The sequence below is a fragment of the Anastrepha obliqua genome, chromosome 3, assembly GCF_027943255.1.
Source record: "Anastrepha obliqua isolate idAnaObli1 chromosome 3, idAnaObli1_1.0, whole genome shotgun sequence".
In the NCBI taxonomy this organism is placed as follows: Eukaryota; Metazoa; Arthropoda; class Insecta; order Diptera; family Tephritidae; genus Anastrepha; species Anastrepha obliqua.
In genome coordinates, this window is record NC_072894.1 from 74,070,220 (window position 1) to 74,086,368 (window position 16,149).

General features: G+C 36.9%; 1 protein-coding gene across 2 annotated transcripts in view; it reads left to right on the forward strand.

Moving 5' to 3' along the window:
- The first annotated feature begins 847 nt into the window (after positions 1–847).
- Positions 848–16,149, forward strand: part of LOC129243145 (adenosine deaminase 2-A-like) — a 63,092-nt gene continuing 47,790 nt past the window's right edge. Inside the window, exon 1 of one of the 2 annotated variants that reach the window (XM_054880304.1) lies at positions 848–1,227. The gene's annotated coding sequence lies outside the window, so the exon portion shown is untranslated. Of the gene's footprint in view, positions 1,228–1,499; positions 1,598–16,149 lie in introns of those variants that run through there. The other variant, XM_054880305.1, reaches the window with a different exon arrangement.

Consider the following 16,149-nt stretch of genomic DNA (forward strand, 5'->3'; position numbering starts at 1 on the left):
TGGCTTAATGGCTACGTCAATAAGCAAAATTGTCGTATTTGGGCTGGAAAGCAACCCGATGCCATTACATCCATTGAAAACAACTGTTTGGTGTGGTCTATGGGCTGGATAAATAATATTTCTTCAAAAGGGAGGCTGGTGTCAATGTAATAGTGAATGGCGAACGTTATCGCGCCATGATAAACGGAAATTTGAGTCCGTGATCACCCCAACATTCCATGGTCCCAACAAGACGGGGATAGCTGATATGCAAACCGTGAAACAATAGATTTACTGCGTCGTCTTTTCGATGAGCAACTTATCTCTCTCCTCAGGCCAATGGATTGGCCCCCAAGTGCATGTAATATCACACCTTTGCACTTTTATGTGTGGGATTATGTATCTAATTGCTTTGTGGATAAAGCAGCTTGGATAGAGGCATTGGAGGCCAATATTACCAAAGTTATTCGCGAGATACCGACCGAAGCTTTCCAGGGAGTCATTCAAAATTGGTTTTTACGGGTGCCCAAATTACGGCGCAGTTTGCGGTAATCACTTGAAAGGAATTGTCTTTAAAATGTCATGAATGGTTCTACACAAAAATAGTAAAGATGATCCAATCAATTTGAATTTTTGTTTTTTATTTCAATTTAAAATCCGATTTGATCACCCTTTACTGATGTATATTTTTTAAACTGCAGCCATGTTAAATGCCCATTAGTAGCACTCATTTTCGCTGCATGTTCTTTGTAAAAATTCTCAGCGCCAATTTTTCGCAGTGTATCTGCAGACCTCTGCGCCTGCAGCCAACGCTAGCTGGTCTTGTTGTGTAGTGATGCCGCTTTTCAGTCAGTCACTTTCAGTTTTACTGCTAAATTCTGTGTATGAGAGAGTGATTTTTTCAATCGCATCGCCGCTAGACTGTTCTTTTTCAAGGAAGGAAATATTATTATGTACGTACCTACGATTTTGTGTTATATCGAACAAAGGCGATAAAAACATAACAATTGAACCGTTCGGTAGTGCGTGCCACGGCAATGAAAGCACACAAATTAATGTTTAGAAAATCGTAAAAAAGCTAAACTAAATTAAATACCATTAATCAACTATTTTAAGTGAATTTGTTGTGGTAAAAAATAATATGAATTATTGAAAAGCGGCAGTGCGAAATTCTACAGAAAAGCAAACGCTTTGCCGCGCTGATAAATTAATGAAAATTTTCTTAACACTAAATAAATGGAATTGATGGTAATTGTATTAAAATATGCATCAAAAATTTATACACCTATACTTGAATTTATATAATTTAAGCAAAACCATCAAATATGCTTTATAAAAATGTGAAAAAAATAAACGGGCCGTGAAAGAAAATAATGCGGAAAAATATTTTAAGTATAATTTGTTTGAAAAATGCATACAATTTTATGCAAATAACTTGACCTGATTGTCCAGCAATAAATGTGTTTGTTTCAATTTATGTTAATAAAAAATACATTTTTTTGCAATTATTTGCTTCTGCGAGCAACTTTGCGCGCTTCAACGCTTGAGCGCCCAGCGCCTGTGCGATAGTGTGAGATCTGCTATCACGCGTCTATGTATGTACATATATTTGTATGTGGTAGGTCTACTTCAAATTTATTTTTATTTTTTAATCGGGTTTCAATCGCAATTATAGCACAAGGCTTGAAATCTACCAATTTTTTAAGCAAAACAATTTTATTATTTCTGTCAGACAAAAATTCGCTCAAATCAGGGGTGAACGTCTTTTCCTTTGTTTCGTTGCCAATTATTTAGCAATTACTAAACGCCAAGGGATGTTTTTAAATAATGAATGGTCATCACTCATTTTTATTAAATAAAAATATAAGGAAATTTCATGCTACAGATTATTGAGTTCACTGTTTACAGTTTTACCTCACAAAGGCGACTGTCGTTAGTTTTGCCTTTTCGAAACTGTTTAAAGAAGCTATAGATCTGATAGTGAATTAAAACAAAGAAATAAGATCAATAAGTAACTCATGGTTGTAGATATTTGTTTTGCTACTCAGGGAGAGGAACTCTTCCGGCTTTCTTCTGCTCTAATTTGGCCACAGTGGCTTAAGAAGTGTTGCAGATAGTGATGTCTTTCCTTCGCCTGCCTGCTTTTTTAAGGAAGAATTCGTTAATTCTGAGCTTGTGGAAAAGAAGTCGAGCCGACCTAACCGTTTGCAGGTTAGTGAGATCTCTTTCATGTAAGCTCGTCAGCCCTCTTAGCTAACTGGTATGTTATGTATATCTACACCGGTATGTGCCCACACCAGCTTATAAGCAACCGGCTTAAAAGCAACCTCTAAAGAATCTGTAGCATTGCGCTACTGTTTCCTAGTGTTTCCACTTCATGATGGAGCTAAATATTATACTTTGAGGGCTGTTTGGTTACTTTTGTCAATGCCAATATCATTTGTTGTGAAAATAAAAGTGCGTATAGCGTAGTACACATAACAGAAGTGAAACTTTCAAGGCAGACAAAGAAAGAGGGAGAGACCCGAGAGAGAATGAGAGAGAGAGAGAGAGAGAGAAAGAGAGAAAGAGAGAAATAATATATATCTAAATAAATTCACAACATTTGCAGAGAATATAAATAGACAAAATTTACAAAAAACGGAGAAGGGTCGACCGGTGTAGGTAAACGCCGGACACAAACCGTGGCAACAACGCGCACTACTCCGAGCGTTTATCACCCGCAGAAACGCAGCGATTGCAGGACCGCAGCAACGGCACAAATTACCGCAAGGCAATACCAATAAATCCGACGCCGGAATGGGTAGCACTTTATAGTGCGCACAAGCTTTAGCCAGGGAACGGAAATAAGCGCCAAAAAGTAGGCACCAAAAAAAAAGGCCAAAAAAATTGGGGCCAAAAAACGCCCCAACCAGTAGGCAGCAAGGAAATATAACGCCCAAAAGTATGCACCAAAAATATATTTCCTAAGATATACCTATATAACGTATAGTTCTCTCTCTCCTTTTCCTCTTCATTATATCTTTTTTTCTCTCGCGGAACGAAAATGCCCAAAACGTTGCATGGCCTCGAAATTTTACTCTCCATTCTTGCTCGTCCATCGACGCCTAAGAAGTTTCACTTCAAAAGTTAGTCGTATGCTATCAACAGATTTTTGTACTGCCGCTACTTCGGTCTGAGAAATCTACGAAATGTTTTAAAGGCTTATACAGTAGGTTCTGTTTTTATGCGGTAGATACGTTCCGCAAGAAACAGCAATAAAAAAAGCTACTAGTTCTATAGTAAAACTATAGATACGTTTCAAAAGTGCTACAACCGCATAAATCTGAAATAATGTAATAAAATCGCATAAACAAAAAATTGTATTTTTGAAAATTATATCTTTATTTAAGAAACGTTAGAACCGAAAAATAAATTTACATCGTCAGAAATAGAATCAGACTATACCCGCATGTTGCGCATTCGTTTAGGATTTGGCGTAAAATCACTTTCGTCACTTGAGGAAATGTACACGTCTGATCTAGATGGTTATGCAGGCGGTTCCATACTTGTAGGATTAGCATTTCTGATGTAATCTGTGATGAGTTTTTGCTTAGCTGGCTTAGAATCTTGTTTATATGTACAATTCCCGATAGATCGACATGCATTTTGTAATTTAAAAAAAAACCGCACTATTTCAAAACCGCATAAAAAAAGCCGCATAAAAACAGAACCTACTGTACTTTATAATCTACACATAAGTATATCGATTCTACCCCATACAACATTAAAACTAAAAAAACCAAAAACTTAAAGAGCCAGCAGACTACCTTGCGGGCGCCTTATTACCCTGCAGGGTACTATTATTAAAAAATAATGACTGCACTACTTGCATAGCGAGTAGCGACATTTGTCTTCAGAAATTGACTGCGCCACTGGAAGGAAACAAAAAAGGATACGCATAAAATCACTCTTCACGTACATTCTGACCCTGGTATGAAGACCACGGCAACTGATGTAATATTTAAGTACTAGATGAATGAAGAGATAGAAGATGATTTGAATCTTTCAAATACAATGAAATTAAGAATTCTGAATGAAATTAAGAATTAAGAATACAATTCTGGAGGGAATGTGCTCATAATTCCTTTCCTCCTAAACTGACCACTTGGCTGATTTTGGGGCTGCATATTCTAAAAAATCAGGAAAAATCAATAAATGCTTTTAGGAAAACTGGATCCACTGGGTGGCGTTAGTGTTAATGCATTCCCAAAAAGCGGATATGCTTTAATGTTCAACAAAACAGTCTTCGCAATTTTTACCTTTTTTATGGACAAAATTTTAGAATTAAATCAACGAGTAATGCAACTGTAGCTTGTAAACTTCGGGAATATATTGCTTTAACTAGTCGAAGCTGCTTGATATGGTTTTATCTAAATCAAATATCGCAAAAAATCTCCGTTTAATTGCTTAATCTGGCATTTATATAAATTGATTTTATTTTACCTCGCCAATTTGGCTTTTTTGTTATATTTTTGGTTAATCTGTAATGCAACTTGTACTGTATATTAGCTTAATAAATAAATAAATAAGTAAATATTTCAGAATATATTTTATTTACATTGGGAAAAAACCTTTGTATAAAACTATTTCGCTACATAGCAATCAACTTATTTATGACTCGATTCGAATAATATGCAGAATATATTTTGAGTACGTGAGAATAAATATAATATTACATATTTGGATTATGCAGGCACATCAGAGGTTGAAATATTTCGAAAAATCGATTTTAGGGTTTAACATACAAATGTTTTATGTGTGCCATCCAGCAATAAATACTTTGCTGATTGCCCTTGCAGTGCTCAATTGCCCAAATCGCGGCATAAAATGACTTTTAGTACAGCATAAACGGTTAAGTATAGAAAAATCGGAAGATGACAAACACTTTCTCTTCAAATTAAGGGTAATATATTATAATAAATGGAGTTTTATAAGGGTTATGCCCAGTTAAAGCTAGGTAAAAATATTCATGGTTCACAAACAAAGCCGTTGTAAACAAAGAGATTGCAAAATACGAATTCCTTAAAAAAAAGAAAGCATATTTACATACCGATGTAGATCAGAGAATATCGTATTTACATGGTTTCAGGATGTAATGACATATTTCTTATGTAATAAACAAGTATTTAACTTCGGTTTTGTTTTTATCAAAGAATTAACTTTTCGTGGGTGGAAAAATCAAAAATCGAACCTAAGCAATGGTGCGTTTTAACTACCAACTCGGCTAATGAGAGAGAAGCAGTTTCTATAAGTACGAGTATAGGTGTAACCAATCTTATATTACTCTACGACACGTCGCTAATTTCTAGAGATTTACTAGTCGTACAGAAACGTATTATGTAACAAAAAAAGTCCTCGTTCTGAGACTTTGCATACAATTTTTACATTTAAGATTCATTGAATCGGTTTCGAAATATTTTTAAAAGTTTAAAGCATTGCTATGCTTGAGCGCAACAAGGAGAGTTGTTTTGATGTTGTTTTCTGATGAGACGAACGCGTATCTACAATACAGGGTCCGGTACTCGAAGTGAAACCAATTAAAAAGGCCATAAATTTAGTTTGGTGAATTACTTTTATTCAATTCAATTCAATTGTGAAGATAATACAAAATTAAGAATCCATTTACTCTTTCTCGATATGATCACCTCTCGCCTTGACTATGGACTTGAGATCGTCCAGAAACGAGTCCCAAGCTGATATGACTTGCAGATATTTTGGATCACTCGCGGACAATGATTTTTTCAGCGCCTCGAGACTGGTGAATCTTTTAGTTCGGACCTTGCTTTCCAAAATGGCTCAAAGAGAATAATCTATCGGATTCACGTCTGGTGAATTTGAAATCCATTGTGTGGACGTTATGAAGTTCGGAACGTTGTTATTTTTTTTGCCATTCTTGGATCACTCGAACTTTATGAGACAGTGTCGAGTCCTGTTGAAACGTCCATTGGTCTGCCATCAAAAGATTTGTCTGCCCACGGCTTCAAAGCAGCCTCCAGAATACTTTCCCGATAGTACATATTTTGCATTTACTTTGACGCCGGGCTCGATGAAAACGTTTGGAGTGCGCCCATCTGTGATTACAGCGGTCCAAACTATCACCTATGGCGGGTGCTGCCTCCTGGTGGCCAATCTACGACTCAAATTCTCGTATGAATGGTCGGTCAAATGAACCCTAACGTTTTGGAAGTTTACGAATTGCTTCATGTGAAAAATTTTCTCGTTAGAAAACATAATGTTCGGAAATATATCGCTTTCGGCCCAGAGAAGCAACTCCTTTGCTCTCTCAATTCTGATTTGTTGCTGCTTTGGTGTGAGATCATGCGCCTCTTGGATCTTACAAGGCTAGACCTTGCACTCATTTTTCAGTATGCGGCGGATGCTACGATCAGATATTTTCAGTTCTTTAGCTATTTGATTGGCGCTTCATCGAAGATTTCGCTCAAGTCGCTTCTTCTCTTTTTGTACCATTTCACGTGACGTTGCAGTCTTTTGATGACTACTTCCATTACGTTTCATTGTATCGAGTAATGGTGGGATAAACAAAAACTTTATTTACTTTAAGGTTCTCGAGCTCACGAACAATCGCTGGTTGTGATTTTCCAGCCAAATATAATGCAATCACACTATTACTTTTGCAATCCATAACTGAGTTTCTTTGTTTGTGTTTCCTTTAGGCAAAATACTTCCGCGGGCTTGTAATCAATACTTTGGACTGTTATTTAGCCAACTAACAGACAACTGATGCCCGTTCATTTGATTTCATATTTTTTAGACCTGGAGCACACCGATTTTCAGGGTTTACTACTAGTTTGTTTAAATTTTAATACTGATATAGAACTGTCGGAGAAGGAATACAACGCTGAACGATTTATAGTTCTTATGACACTCAGAAGGATAGCAAAATAGCGATAGTTTTGTACCAGTTGGATACCAATGAACTTCCTGCAGGGTATTTAAAGATGTTTTAATTTTAAATATTCATTATTAGATTACATTCATACATCTAATGGAGGAGATTTTCTTTCAGGTAGAATGGCTCCCGGGTGGATATTTCAATATATTTTTAAAACTTTTTGTTTCAGCCATTCGAAACTTGTTGTACATACATATGTAGAATGATAATGTCATAAGCATATTAACCCTATATGGGCCCAGGTACGTTTCAGGTCACAAGCCAATATATATCCACTTTTTACCAAATAGTTTTAGTTTTTTCACAAAAAGGCGCATACATCGTCTTGATTATGTAATGCTTTTGAAATAGCCAAGACCGATACTGATGACATTTGGCAGCACCACCAACCTAAAATGTGAAATGAAATACCTTGCAAGTTGTCTGCAAATAGCAACCGGAGGGCCATTCCCATGGCAGTCGGTTCTACGTCACCGGAACGAGTCGGGTTCTTCCCGACCAAGGGCTGCTGCCCTAGTAAACTAGGTCTGTCTAGTGTGCGGTACGCCACTATATTGTGCAATTGAAATTATTTGAACTTTAGCCAGTGCTTGCTAACTAAAAAAACGTGCATAACAGCTCTGGGGTCGTATATCAATAACAAATTATTTATTTGAATTTCAGTAATCATTCTGTCACTATTTCGATATGATAGAGTTTTGTAAGTTTCGGGTTACATTGGGATATTGTGGTAGATTTGGTCGAATTATTGGTAGCGTTGTACCGCATAAAAATTCGACCAAGAAAATTGTACCAACGTATGATGTTTCATCTATTAGATTTCACGGTAGTGAATGCGTGGCTTTTATTTAAGAGAGATTGTTCAATGCATTGTATGAGCTCCCAGCGTCAATGTTCTTTATCAGAATTTAAAACTGACTTTACGTTTTCTTTATGTCACGAGCATAAAGGACGTCCTGCTTTAAGGACACAAAGGACGTTCCCACGACAATCGGTTCTACGTAACCAGAACGACCAGGATTTATTTCCAGTACAAACCGTTAAGTAGCACATTGACCGATTTTTTCAGACAACAGAGCGCGCTGCATAAAGCGGAGGTGTTAAAGAGTTCCAAAAGTAAAAACTTTCAGATGCAACTTACGTCTATGTTTTACGCCAAATTCAAACTGTGTTGTGCAATTTTGCGCTTAAGAGTTTTCTATACAAAAGTCGAAACATTGTAAGCCGTTATTGCTTCAAAGTTACAAATTTCATAAATTCTTATAAAGTTGTCTAAACTGTTACATATTTTTTAACTGGCATATATAGGTTTATAGTAATCGATTTTGCGTTGCATGATTTTTTCATATTTAAGAAAAAAATTTAGCCCATAAAGGGTTAATATAACCACTTACATAAGTATGCGTGCATGAGTGTTCATATCTGGTATTTCAAGTTCAAAAACACATGCCTTACTTTCTGTTCTTTAGCTTGCTGATGTAAGCATAATCTGATATAGTGCTCATAATCACTTCATATTGCTTCCGAGGCAAACCTATACAAGGTGATATGAGTAGAACAGTTGATTGGGTTTTTCTTGCGATTTTGTATTTTGAACGGTAAAGTGACCTGCGCCTTTGTTGTTGTTCTGGTTGCTTATTTACATTCTGATTGAAATTTGAACATTAAAAACACGAAACTGCAAAAAAAAAAATATGTAAAAATTGTTGCTCCAGCGCCACCACCTTGTACTAACTCGCCTTTATGGTATTGCTCCTCGCACACATAGCCTCATACTTCCCTTTGCTATTGTTGTCGACTCTCTTTGTCTGGTTTCTCAGACTTTGTTAATTAAGCCTTCAGTAATAAGGTGCTCAACAATGAACTTCTTACTGCATTGTGTGTTGCTTGTGATTGTCATGTATGATTTTTGTTATCAGCCACAGCTGTTGGCTCAACTGATAAAGAAGAAACAAAGCGTTCGTGAAGATGTGTATTATAGGCAATTACTATTGATGAAATCATACCTATGACCCTACTGATTATTATATTGGAATGGCTGAATAATGTCCATAGTGTGAATGTGGATAAGAGATGAGTGGGGATTAAAATACTTGGCGCCCTCTGTCTTTGGAGGCAAACCCACCTATCGCGGTGCTTTCTTATTATAGCGAATGCCTACTTTGTTCAGATTGCCCTGATTCATACCTGGAGAAGCTGAAATTACTTTCAAGATAATACAAGGGAGTACTGATGATTGAAAATTATGCAAATATTAGCTAATATCCGTTATGCGTTGCAGTACTAATCAAAGGGTAGTATTTAGGTGCACTGTTTAGGTAAACTATTTAATCAATAATGGAATTTAAATAATGGGATTCATGGCAACAGTATATCTTATTCATTATAGTTTCCATTTCTCTTACTACAATAACCCCTGAAACCACAATAGGTATTATACAGGGTGGGCCACATAAGACCTACTAATGACTAAAGACTACTGCCTAGCAGTATGCGCAGTTACTCCATCTTGTTGAAACCACAAATTAGGATATTGCTCCGCCATTGGCCGCAAAAAGTTTTCAATCAATGTTCTGTAAGAAGCACCTGAAATCGATTCTGGCGTTTCACCCTCCTTTTCGAAGAAATATGGACCTATAACTCTAGTGGCCATAACACCGCCTCCAACAGTACATTTAGTAGATGGGTGCAACTGATGTTGGTGCGTTGCTCTTGGATTTTCAGAGCCCCACAATCTACAGTTTTGTTTGTTGACATAACCATTTAAATGCAAATGCGCTTCATCCGACATCAAAACATTATTTAAAAAATCAATTTGTGTGGCTAATCGTGTAAACCGAATAGCGTATTGTTGTTGTAGCAGCATAAACATTTCCCATACTTACATACGGTGAGTGCTGCTGGAGTCCTTGGTCGGATATAATCTGGGTCGTTTCGGTAACGTAGAACCGACTGTCATGGAAACGGTTGTTGTTGTAGCAGCATAATACTGCATCAAATACTTTCAAAGCCGGAGCGTTTGTATCCATTCGGACGACATGACCCAGCCAACGTAGCCGCTGGATCTTTATTCGCTGCGCTATGTCTATGTCATCGTAAAGCTCATACAGCTCACAATCCCATCGCCTGCGATATTCGCCGTTGCCAACGTACAAAGGTCCAAAAATCTTACGCAGAATCTTTCTTTTAAACACTCCAAGCGTCGCTTCATCGGATGTTGTCATCGTCCAAGCTTCTGCGCCATACGTTAGGACGGGCATAATGAGAGTCTTATAGAGTGTTAGTTTTGTTCGTCGAGAGAGGACTTTACTACTCAGTTGCCTACTTAATCCAAAGTAGCACTTGTTGGCAAGAGAGATTCTACGTTGGATTTCAAGGCTGGCATTGTTATCGGTGTTAGTGCTGGTTCCTAAGTATACGAAGTCCTTTACAACCCCGAAATCATAACTGTCAAGTCGGCGAGTGCGCCGACTGTTTGTTTGATGAAAGGAGGTACTTCGTTTTGTCCTCGTTCACCACCAGATCCATTGGCCTTGCCTCTTTATCCAGTTTGGAGAAGGCAGAACTAACAGCGCGGTTGTTAAGGCCGATGATGTCGATATCATCGGCATAAGCCAACAATTGTACGCTCTTATAAAAAATTGTGCCTGAGCGATTAAGTTCTGCGGCTCGTACGATCCCCTCCAACGTCAGATTAAAGAAGTCACACGACAGCGAGTCACTCTGTCTGAAACCTCATTTATTATCAGACATCGCGGCATACAGGAAACTCCTTTTCGTACTGTCGAATGCAGCTTTGAAGTCGACGAAAAGAATTGTGTGTCGATTCTCCTTTCGTGGCGTATTGTGGATATTTGGTCGATGGTAGACTTTCCAGGTTTTAAGCCACACTAATAATTTTCCTGTAAGAACAAAGACGGCGATCTGGTGACTGACATCCAGGGCATTCTTGAATTATGGAGGGAACAGTTCTCGAACCTATTAAATAGTGACAGCTGCTCATGTAACAGAGAATGTGAAGATCCCGATACCCCAATAGTTGACGACGGAATTGTCGTTTAGTTACCCGACCATGACGTGGTGAGAATAACGATTACACGTCTAAAGAACAACAAAGCCGCAGGCGCCAACGGACTGTCGGTTGAACTATTCAAACATGGCGGCGAGGATCTGGTAAGGTGCATGCATCAGCTCCTATGCAAAATATGGTCGAATGAAAGCATGCCTGCCGATTGGAATTTAAGTGTGCTCTGCCCAATCCATAAAATGGGCGATCCTACAATCTGTCCCAATTACCGCGGGATTAGTCTTCTAAATATCGCCTATAAGGTTCTAGTGAGCGTATTGTCACATTCACAGCCTGGGATAAAAAAATCAAACCCACCCTTGACGATCTTCGGCAACACTGCTAGCAATATGAACAAACGAAAATCCCTATATCCTTCAAAAGATTTCAAGTGAAACTACCTTCTTTTTGGTACTATAGCTGAGACTATGCTCATTAATCCCGGAAAGTTTCATAGTGGGGTTCTCATAATTCCAATTAAATATCTTTTGATATCTTCGCTCTACCGACCCAAAAGGCTAGAAACACAACTGCAGTATATAAGGCAAATAAAATGAAAAATAAACGAAATATTATATCTTCCACATTGAACGAACTAAGCACAGTGCGGCTGCCTTTGTTAGCTATTCGGGGTTTTTTTCACTTAAGCACCCAAGAACAATTCTAGTGAAGAAAGGCCGGGCGATGCCAGTAAACGAATTTCCCACATTTCTTTTTTTCTACATCAACAAGATCTTTGATCGCCCTTATTTTATCAGAGAGCAACGCTCCCTTTATTTGGCAACTCACAAAGGTTTTCATAATTGAATTTCATCCCTTTTTGACGGACTGAAATTGAACTGATCGTGTATGATTGAAAAAAGTGCTACCTCTTCTTCGTGGGGACTTTTGTGTTTTAGATTTGCATTAACGCTTCAGCAGTTAGGGTGAAGAACGCATGATTTATACGTAAACGTAATAGAAATTTCTTGTTTATTGGCGCCCAGAAATCAGCAGCGGTCTCGTTTTGTTTTTGCTGCAGTTGTTTTTTACTGTTTTCTTACTTAAGTGTAATATGGCGCTGCAATTGGTAATTTTGCACAAATGTACTTTATAACTAGCTATTTTGTATCGTCCAAATGAACGAAAATCAAACAAAAAAGGAATTGCCAAATTTTTAATAAAACTCTCACAAGCCTGATAAACGTTTTCGCTTTCTCTTTATACATACATATATTTGTTTGAGTTTGTTTGATGATTAGGTTTGCGAAGGCCCTTACAAAAATTGTGCGGGAAATTTTTTTTTCAACCCTCCATCGACCTATCAATTTAATATTTTTTGCAGATTTTTAAAGTAAAGGTCAAAATTACACACATGGAAAAGAAATATTGGCTTTAAAGGTGCCGCATTAAAATTTATTATAGAGGGAATTTTAATGTTGAACGTAATTTTAAACGAGATTTCTCAAATCATTTGGATGCACTTGAGACCAAATTAGGAAGACCTTAATTTACTATAAAAATTGCGACGTTTTGAGGAGATTATTCCATGAAGAGCGTTAACTATCCCCAACAAGAAATTCGAAAGAAAAAAGTTTATCATGCGAAAAATTAAAAAAAAAAGTTGGGAGACCAATAATTTCGCAGGTTTTATGCGAAATGTTCAATATACGAATGGGATTAGTAGAAACGCTTCGTTTTTAAATTCCACCTTTGATTTTATAATGTAATCACCACAAAGATTTCGCATTAATGAAAATATAGCTGTCAAAATCTCTGGGAGGCAGTTCATTGCAAGGGGTAAACCTCATGCCATTAGCTCTGCGATTTATCGCATAAGACCTGCGATGAGTAGTATCCATTTGCTCTATATCGCATGAGATGATTTTCATGCAATCAGCGTTCGCTTGGTGAGATAGGGAGTTAAATTTATGAAACTTCACCCGAATTGTTTTGTAAGACTATTGAGAGATATATTTGTATGCCTTGTTTGTATGTCCACAACTTATATAAAAATTATTTTATTTCAGTTAGCAAGTAGCTTGTAATATCGATAAGCTCCCCTACCACAAGCATTTGTTGTAAAGATGATAGATTTACAAGGTTTGGCCAATACCTATGGTGAAAAACAAAATTGTGCTTGCAACTTCAGTCACGAGCAATTCGGCAGTCGAAAACTGAACCGACAGCAGTTTGTCAAATTCGCTGAGAGCCGGATAACGGTCTGGTATTGGCCTCACCTTCTCAATTCTTTTCACCATGCATTTGTGGTAGTTAAGAGGGTGGTGTATTCATTTCTGAGTCTTGCTGTCCCTATCATAAAGTAGATCGTAGCACCTGACACGCATGGTGAAAAGATTTTAGATTTGACAGAATCAGCTGATGGCCTGATGTTACTTGGGGTGTCTTTAAAATCTAGCTCGTTTTAATGATAAGCGAAATAAATCAACGAATGACTGACTGCCTTGCCGTCTGCGCAACATGTGATGCGGAATACGCTGTGGCAAAACAGTTTGTCTATACTTTCTTCCTCTTCCATAAACAAATAACTCCCCTTCCTTTTATTCGTTTATTCATGGGCTCTAACGGCACAGCGAATTCGGAAGACGCAACCATGTATTCTATCATCCTTGTATTGGACGGATGTGTCAATACATGTGAATGATCGTGCAGAACGCGGCTGTCGAATCAGCCAAGTGGTGTGGCAGCCAAAGTTCCCCTCACAATTTTCTTTTTCACCATAGCGAAATAGCAAACCTGGTAATCTATCATACGAGTACTTGGCTGACACGCTGGTCGCTAACTGCACCATTGTGTTGCTTTCGTGGAGGGTTTTTTGCGTTTATTATGCCTAATTGTGTCAATATTTACCACTACAAATCAATTACTTTCTTTTAATGCGTGTAAACATCGCATGTGTGATATATCGTATACATATGAAAATATATATGTACCTATAAGTGCTTACTTAAGTACGGGGACGCACATACATACATACGTATTTTAGTGATGGGTCATTGCCCGCTGTTGCCTTATGGCCTTTTTTTATAATTTTTCTAAATATCTTATCTCAATAATGACAATCAAAATTTTCTGAGTTATCGTTTGAGTAAAAGTTCTTGTTGAAGAACCCTATATGAACCTCGTACTTATAAAGCTTTAGCTTTGGTACAAAATTTTACAAGAGAAAATGTGAAAGTTTTTTAATTAGCTTAGCGTTTAACAGGTACCTCACTCTTAAGATTAAAAAAAAATGTTTCTTTTCAGAAACCAATCAACTATCAGTTAACGGTTTCACTTTTGCTATCAATTAGGGGTGGGACTATTCGAATAAAAATTATTCGAATAATAAAATCTTTTATTCGAGAGGTATTCGTAATTCGAATAATATTTATTCGAATTTTTTATTCGTTTATTCGACTAATGCTATTCGAATACCTTACTATTCGAATACATCACTATTCGAATACTTCACTATTCGAATATTTTTGGTAAATATTTATTTAGATTAGCGGACTACTAATCGGTTTATGTACAAGTGCATGCACCATGAGAAGGGCCAATGTAATTTTTATATTTTTAAAAGCATTTTCTCCCTGATGTAAATGAATATATAGTGAGGTATTCGAATAGTAAGGTATTCGAATAGTGAGGTATTCAAATAGTAAACTATTCGAATAGTGAGGTATTCGAATAGTAAGGTATTCGAATAATGAACTATTCGAATTATTTGAAACGAATAGTATTATTCGTTTTATTCGAATAATGTTTATTCGAATATTATTCGAAAATAATCCCACCCCTACTATCAATAAACTTCTACTGTCGCTAGGCGTTAATTTTCTTTGCACAAATATCATAGATGCCGTGTTCTTGTATGCGCGACTGTCGTATGTACAGTTGTCCGCGGATTAGATACCCACAGTGTATATAAAACAGTACAGGATAAAAAAAAAATGTTTTTTATAAAAGCTACCGTACTTCGATTGGCAATGGCACACCTTCAAATGAAATTTTGTCATGAAGCGGCTTTCATACAAAGTCATTGCAATTTGGAAGCAGAATAAACCAGTTGGTCACTCCATTTTCAAGAAAAAATCTGCACGCACACCACAAGTTGGAAGAAAGACTAGGCCAAGCACATAACCACTGTACAAATCTATATTCCCGATACAAATAAGTTGGATATATATATAAGTTGGATGACATAATTTTCAACAGCTAAGATCACCTGATTTCAGACACATTTAGTATTCCGTAAAACAATTCGTGGAAGAAATGCCAAAAAGGCAATAAATGTGGAAAGGAAGGATTGAGAATTCTAAAATTAAGAATTTTTAAAGTAAAGTTCATTATACTATAGTTGTTAAGTTTGACGTCTCAGATATTTTTATTATATGGGCTTTAATCCTTTCAGACCGAGATGTATCAATTGCGCGGCTGGTTGAAATTTGTATAAATGGACTTATTGTTTTGTATGCAATATAGGGAAGTGTGCATTTCTTTCTTCTAACGTCCTGTATACGTTGTTTTGCATGTGAACTTGAAGATAATTTGCAATTTGTGTCATAGCGTAATTTTTTTCATTTGTGAAAGTTTGAGATTTTTCGAACGTATTTACTTCGTATTTAAATTACAGATATTTCAGGATCAAGTGCGATAACTTTTATTAGAGCCTAAAGCCAATTAAAGCTGGGGTTCCACAAGGAATTTTCACATCTGACTTTCCGGTCTCTAAGACTAGCACTACAGCTGCCTTTGCTGACGATACGTGCAAGCTTCAGGAAGATGTTAACAAAATTACCAAATGGACTACAAAGTGGCATATAAAACTTTACGATGCGAAATCACTTCATGTAGATTTTAGGAATAAAAAATTTTAATATCGTCCTATATACTAAATATCAGACATTCAAATTTCGAACTCCATTACTGCGAAGTACTTAGAATGACGCTTGATGCCAAACTCTGTTGGAAGGAGTACGTTAAAATAAAAGAAGCGAAATTAAACCTCGAAATGCAAAAAATAAACTGGTTTACTGCAAGAAGGAAACAACTCCCTTTACTCGAAGGAATACAGGCCCATTAGTCTGGGATAAACGCTAAAAAAACACTTTTTTCATGAATTTATTGTAGCGAAACGGTTCAAGTCAGTTTATTGAAAGTTGTT